Consider the following 7,902-nt stretch of genomic DNA (forward strand, 5'->3'; position numbering starts at 1 on the left):
AAAAATGCTCATTGTGATAAACGAAATAATAATTTGATCTAAGTAAAAGTTTTTGTTTCTTCCCGATTTGTAAACAGTTCTTACGTGGTAGAAAAAAATGAATATTATTTTCGAAATCTGCGTAGCTGAATTATATAAAATCTGTTAGTAAAACCAAAACAACTTTTATGAAGTTTAAATTCGCAGGTCTGTGTTATTTGTAGACTCATAATAGCTACTTATGTAAAAGAAGTAAGGGAAAGTATGGTGGTGTGATCGAGGGACATAGAAATATAAGTGATCAGTGTGGGAGGAATCGATAGTGAGAAGTCAAAAGTGATAGGAAGTGTAAGACTTGGTGGAGGGGTACTCTAAGCAGCCCGAGCCAATACCACCTCCATTATTCCCATTTCACTAACTGCATACATTTGTGACACAGATTAAAGAGAAGTTTGATATATAAAAGAAGCTTAACAAGTGACATTTTACTAATAAGTGAAACGACAACAATAGCTGTATCAAGGGAACAAATTAAATTTTACGAGTTAAGCCGAAGGTGGCTGATGGAGCATCCACCATGCATCCATGTCTCGAAGCATTAATGACCATATAAAAGGTTACTGCTTATGTTTTTGCTTCCGAATATACAACATTTTGGAAGCCAAACAATAACATCACAGATGTACGAGTCAGGGCAAAATGATTATTTTTGGATCCAACAGAAGCAAAGCATGCAATGATGTGTGGTGAAGGAAGAGGCATGTCCTCCACAGATTTGATTGCATCAAGTACAAGTCTTCATTTTTAGGAAACAGCATAGAACTCATAGAATGTTTTGAAAGAGAAAATCCAGACGTAATGCTGGCCGGAATTTTCACATAGAATCACAGCCTTGTAGGTGGCCAGTCTAACACGCGAATTAACCAGGCAAGTATCCAATCTGTTTCCCCAACTACTGTTGTTTTTCAACTGCAGCCTAAATACAATATAACTATACATAATTCTGCCGTATCATGTATAGATGCTACACAGAATAATGTGTATAGTGCATATTTTTATACATAATTCTGCCGTATCATGTATAGGTGTTAGACAGTATAATGTGTATAGTGCATGCTTTCTCAGCAGAAAGAGATAAATAAATAAATAATTTTGATGATATAATAGTTTAAAAAGAAATAGTATTAGCGTTTTAATTAACACTAATGACGTGGCTAATCAGTGTTGTCATACAATGTGATACTTAGATGTTTTATTTCATTAGAACGTTTATATTGAATTAAAATAATAATATCAAAGGTATTTTCATATCAAGCTAAGACACTCATGAGTGAAAAGATAATTTTAGAAACCTGTAAAATATTTTATTATCCCAGGTCTAAGCATAAGAACATATGCTTCCTAAAATGTCTGTTTTGTTTGTTTTTGAGGGAAATTATCATGAGACACTCCATAGGAAGGTCAGTCATAAGTTTTGTTTGTCAGAGGGACTCTGGGGAATTGTTGCTTGTAAATTAGAACCTCCTCATTTGAACTGCTTGGAGGTTCTTCAGTTGCTTGTAAATTAGAACCTCCTCATTTGAACTGCTTGGAGGTTCTTCAGTTGCTTGTAAATTAGAACCTCCTCATTTGAACTACTTGAAGGTTCTTCAGTTGCTTGTAAATTAGAACCTCCTCATTTGAACTACTTGAAGGTTCTTCATTAATGGGCCACTCTTGTTTTGTCTTGTTTTTGTTCTCGAGTAATAATGGCTTCCCCCAATTGCAGTCACAATATAGATCGTATGATTTACAGTGAGGATATCCTATACTTTTATTTCATTTTGGAAATACCTGTGCAAATTGATGTTGGCCATATTTTGAAAATTTTATGTGTTTACTTCCCACTATTGTGTCATGTGGTTATTATGCTTCTACAGTGTAAAACTAAAAGCTTGTGTTACATGGTTACAATGAAATATTCTGTGTTAAAATCTACCCCTGACAATAACAAGAAACAGGCATTACCAAATGACGGGCATCATCTCTAAAAGAATTATAGAAAATAAAGATAACGAGCGAACCCAGTACATATAAGTATAGCGTGAAAAGGTTATCAACTTGAAGTCATATTCAACGATTTATTCTTAACAAATTGTTTCCAGAAGAACACTGAGAAAAACAAAGTAAAACCAGAAGAACACTGAGAAAAATAAAGTAAAACCAGAAGAACACTGAGAAAAACAAAGTAAAACCAGAAGAACACTGAGAAAAACAAAGTAAAACCAGAAGAACACTGAGAAAAACAAAGTAAAACCAGAAGAACACTGAGAAAAACAAAGTAAAACAGAAGAACACTGAGAAAAACAAAGTAAAACCAGAAGAACACTGAGAGAAAAAAGTTAAACCAGAAGGTGCGCTGAACTTTTACTCTATATCAGAAACAAATATTTGATCTTAGAATCTAAGAAAGTATCAGCATTGCTAGGAAGCCATTTTGGAGTGGTCAGGTTATTGCCACATTGCCATTTCTAGGGGATCTGGGGGCATGCCCCCAGAAAATGCTTAAAACTTTAATACTATGAGATCGAATCTTGAGCCATTTTAATTACCAATACTGCATACACACAACGTAATGTATTGAATTAAGAGAAGCAAGTTTTAATACATAAGTTGTAGCTATACATGCCATGAAAAAGTGGTCAGGCCATGGCCTGACTGGCCTTATCGCTTCTTACGGCCTTGATCTGGATGTTACAAAAATTATTGCAGGGAAAATATGGTTTTATGTGAGATGAAATGTATGATTATTTAAGTGATATTGTGTTCTTCTAGTTGTAGGTGTTAAACTGTACTTTTATGTAAGTGACTTTATGTTGTTACTTTTGTTTGTGTTAAGCTGTATTTTATGTAAGTGACTTTATGATGTTCCAGTTGTATGTGTTGAGCTGTACTTTTCTGTAAGTGACTTTGTGTTATTTCACTTGTTTATTTCAAACTGTATTTTTATGTAAGTGATTTTGTGTTATTTCAGTTGTTTATTTTAAACTGTATTTTTATGTAAGTAACTTTATGTTGTTCCTGTTGTCTGTAGTAATGCATCCGAAACGCCAATTATTTTCATTAGAAAGTTGCAGCCAAAAATAAATTGTTTAATGTTTATATAATCAATAAAATATTTTACAGAAAATTTAACTGGCAAGATTTATTTTTGCTGTTTCATTGAATCAGGCTTCATGATTCACCAACGGATATCAATCAGGTATTAGTTTAACATTGTGTGGGGTAATGTAAGAGGGTGTTCTATGTAGAGTACCACTTCGTAGTCAATACTGTATTGTAAGATAGTGTTGACTGACAAAAGGATTATAGACCTCTTAAGGGTATGGATTGATAGAATTAAAGAAAATAATAATCTTTTTTCTTACCTAAAGCACAACTGTTGCTGAAAATCTGTTCTTTAAATATAAGACACACTAAAATAAACGAAATGTTATTTAAGAAAATTGCAGAAACTAAAGAATGTGTATCTCAAATGGGATGTACACATATAATTCATTACCTGAAGCTGAATAGAATTAATATTCTAAACAATGGTTAAGTCTATCTTAACATATAAAGTATAACCAGAATTCATTCTGACGGTTGAATTATATTACTCTCCTATTATTGTACATTCAGAGTAACATTTAAGATTCTATATCACAATTAATTTGTGACCTCTTGTTTCCAATAAAAGACCAACTAATGCTCTCGAAACTAGAAGTAAAACAAACTTTAGAAATCAAAATAATTATGGTAAAGAAAGAAATAGTAACGGATATCGAACGAGGTAATATACACCTTTGCCTGATGTTAAAAACACAGTCAGTTTATAGTGTTTTCATTCAGTCGTATTTTAGCACATGAGCGGTTCGTAATTTAAATTGTGATGTTTTACATCGGACTGATTTTGATCCGCATTTTTTACATGGCTTTGTGCATTTTAATCCATTTGTTAGTAGTAGATGGTGAAGGTACAGAATTCAGTGTTTCAGTGTATAGGCCTTAAGTTTACTTAGAAGTTATGAGTTGATATAGGCCTTAAGTTTACTTAGAAGTTATGAGTTGATATAAGTCTTAAGTTTACTTAGAAGTTATGAATTGATATAGACCTTAAGTTTACTTAGAAGTTATGGATTGATATAGACCTTAAGTTTACTTAGAATTTATAAGTTAATATAGGCCTTAAGTTTACTTGGAAGTTATGAGTTGATATAGGCCTCCAGTTTACTTAGAATTTATGAGTTGATATAAAACTTAAGTTTACTCTGCAATTTTGACTTAATATAGGTTTTAAGTTTACTTAGAAGTTATGAGATGATATAGACTTTTAGTTTGTTTAGAAGTATTTGGATTTAAGTATTTGAATACCTAAAGTGTTATTTCTTTATATATTGTTACGACAGCGGAAGTCACGTGACGATGGTAATACGTAATGCGTTCTAGAAAGATCGGGGAACATCACGAATAATCCAGTATTTGCTAGGCGCCCTTTATTCTTGTATATAAGTGCGCCAGACAATTAATCGGGATGGTATAGCGGACAGAGAGATTGAAGATATAGACGGACAATTGAGTCAAGCGTGATAGTAAGTAAAGTGCGTGAATCGCTCGTTGAGAATTATAGCGTGTGTGAAGTGACTGTGGAAATTAAGAGTAATGCAAAGTTGTATTGAGAAAGAATAAACTAGTTTTATTTAAGAAAGGACTTGTATCGCTGAAGTTTCTTGGGAAGAATTTCTACCGGAAATTATCAAACGAGCAGAGACGTAACAATATTTTAAGTGTTTTACTAAATTAGATTAATGCGACTCATTTTAGACATTAAAACGTGAATCCAGAGAAATTGTTAAGTTTTTATTTGTCTTTTATCAATAAACATCTTACAGTAGATATTTGTAAACATATAATTTTTAGAAACTTAAAACAGTTTGTTTCACCTAAATTTATACTTATTATTTTGGTGGAACAATAACTTAGAATAATGTGTAAAACCTCCAATGTAACCTGACGTTTTCCCTGTGTTAGTAATCACTTAAGAGATAAGTAGCGTGGTTGTCATGGTAGCAGTTTTCGGGCACGCGATTACTCTGATATGAATGTTTACGATTTTCTGAACTTGATAATCATAGCCAATCAAACACAAGTTATGTGTTTTCTAATGCGTTTTTATTTGATGTCAAGGTTATAGAAATAAAAATTTGTATCAGTGACTACATCAGAATGGACTCAACTAAAATTCAGAGTTTGATTCTCAATTTACGTTAAAGGTGTTATTATTATTTCATTCTGTGGTTAAGCTCTTAAATAAACGAAGTTAAAAGAAATAAAAGGATTTCATATTACCAACATTTACTTGGATTTTAAATATCATTTGATTTCCATTTTAATAAACGAATTGTTGAATTAATTTTGTAATTTTCTTTTCAGTTCACTTTATTACTTGATATTTCTTTCGATTATACTAACCATGTTCCGCGTAATACGTTGGTAAAACTTGCTAGATGTAGATGTGTTACAATATGTATTATCCTGTTTTACGTTTACTTTATCAATGTTTAACTTTACTTGTTGCTAGCTTTAGACTTTAATAAATGTCTGCGTTGTGTCAGAATAGTTTGGCTTTTTGTGTTTTATTTGTATTGTGTTTCTATTATGTTCTAGGTTTCTATTCCTGAGTTTGACACAAGTTAAAGATTTGTTACCACCTAGAACTATGTTACCATCTCACCCGTAGCTTCATCCCTCATACTCCTCACTTTCTATGAAGGTAGATAATTTCCATGTGTGAACTTTCATTAGTGTGAATCCTAGCAGAAGATGTAGTTTCAGAGTTCGACTCTGGATCTTTTTTTTTGTTCCCACACCAGAGCAGACATCTTTCTTATTCTCTCCTATTTCATTTATAAAATTCATCCAACTTAATATATATATATATTTAACAACTTATTAGCATATCCATTTAACTGTCTTTCATTACTTCATTACTTGCTTTTAATTTCTCATTTAAAGTTTCATAAAGATATGTTTGGGATGGCATCCAATGTTTTCAACATTGTCCACATAATTCAAAGTGTTCAAGATCTATGTTTTATTATATACCAGTATATCTAGAAGTTTATGTATTTTGTCACTTACACTTTTCAGTTCATTATTACCAACTAAATCTTTGAATGTTCGATTATTTTCAGACTTCTAATAGTTACCTTTGCGAATATTCATATCCAGGAATGCCACATATCTGCATATTTTTCTATCTACCTATATATTAGGAAAACAAACAGAATGGTCGGTGTCTAGAGATAATAAGCTACTTAAGCAATATCAAGACTGGATCTAGTATTCAATTCCTGCAAAAACTAGATATTCGTGTAGCTAGTGTGTGTAAGGACAGGTGAGGCAATTTGCTACAGGTGAAAGGAAAGAAAAAAGACACAGTGTTGAAGTCTGAGTAAAATAAAACCCTTTATTTAGAAAATCTTTAAAGAGCAGCTGATCGGGATAGTGGTGATTACTGTACAGTTAAGTAAGGAAAATTAAAAGAAATGAAATACATTATATTGAACACGGTCATCAGGTAGAAAATGATAAAGATGATGAAATGTAAAAATGAATAATGATTAGACTTTGTTAGCGAGTCTCTCAAACACAATACTAATTGCTCCACTCAGAGAGTAGAAAGAATCTCTTCTGAAAAACAATAAAATGGCATTTACAATTGTTACGAATGACAATTTCGAATGATCTGAAACTGAGCTAAATGATACTTTTAAATTTAGTAGTTAAATTGTACTTTGGATTTAGTAGTTAAGTAAAAGTCAATGATGGTGATTGTTTGGTTGTCATTTTTGGGTAGGAAATCAGGCAGCGTGGAAGTGTAAGTGAAGGCGAGACACCCAAACCACCATAGGACGAGGTCAAAGCCAAGGGTTCCTTAGACATGACTCCAGATGGTTCGGAGAGGGTAGGAGTCGGGCTGCCACCTGTCTCTTTCAGTATTTCATCTGCAGTCTCATCCTCCAAGGGTGAGATAACCTGGAAGAATGTGACTGGTGATCCATGTCCAAAGTATGGAAGCTTGAGGAGCCAGAATATTTTACATGATAAAACTGTATTGAAAAGTTTAATTTTGAACGTAATAAATCATAAAATGAATAATTAGGAACAATAAAAAATGACTACTAGGCACAAAAGTTTAGAGCGAAATTTATCACTTTGTTTCACATAAAGTAAAAAAGAAATTAAAAAATCGGAAAGCAATGATGTTATTAGTGGTCAACATAACCTGAAGTGAGATCAAAAAGTTCTAGTTTCAATATAGGGTGGTAATTGGTGCCTCCCCCCGATGAAAAAGGAAAATTAGTGTCTTGAACTAAGCTAAACTCTGTATTTTTTATTATGAAAGAAAATCCATTTTCTTGTGTTTGAAAATATCACCAATTTTTAAACTTTAACTAAAACTAAAATATTACTATTTAAAACTTTGCCTTTTTTTTTTCTGTTGTATACACTGTAGCAACAAAGTCCGCTTTCAATAATCGACAGTTTGGTTTGGTTTGAATTTCGCGCAAAACTACACGAGATCTATTTGCTCTAGCCGTCCCTAATTCAGCAGTGAAAGACTAGAAGGCAGCTAGTCATCACCACCCACCGCCAACCCTTGAGCTACTCTTTTACCAACGAATAGTGGGATTGACCGTCATAATATAACGCCCTACGGCTGAAATGGCGAGCATATTTGGTGGGTTGGGGATTCAAACCCGCGACCCTCAGATTGCGAGTCAAAGAAAAAGACAACAACGCAAAGTTTTTATCTTACTATTTTGTTCTATTTGTTTGTTTGTAGTTAAGCACAAAGCTACACAAAGGGCTATCTGTGCTCTTCCCACCACGGGTATGGAA

The 7,902-nt window shown here is 32.8% G+C and overlaps 1 long non-coding RNA gene across 1 annotated transcript; it reads left to right on the plus strand.

Moving 5' to 3' along the window:
* The first annotated feature begins 4,568 nt into the window (after window positions 1-4,568).
* Window positions 4,569-7,036, plus strand: LOC111086922. Its single transcript, XR_002611636.1, has 3 exons — window positions 4,569-4,589; window positions 5,665-5,770; window positions 6,857-7,036. It is a non-coding gene; the product is annotated as an uncharacterized LOC111086922 (long non-coding RNA).
* The last annotated feature ends 866 nt before the right edge of the window (window positions 7,037-7,902 follow it).

The sequence above is a fragment of the Limulus polyphemus genome, unplaced genomic scaffold (assembly GCF_000517525.1).
Source record: "Limulus polyphemus unplaced genomic scaffold, Limulus_polyphemus-2.1.2 Scaffold1554, whole genome shotgun sequence".
Lineage (NCBI taxonomy): Eukaryota > Metazoa > Arthropoda > Merostomata > Xiphosura > Limulidae > Limulus > Limulus polyphemus.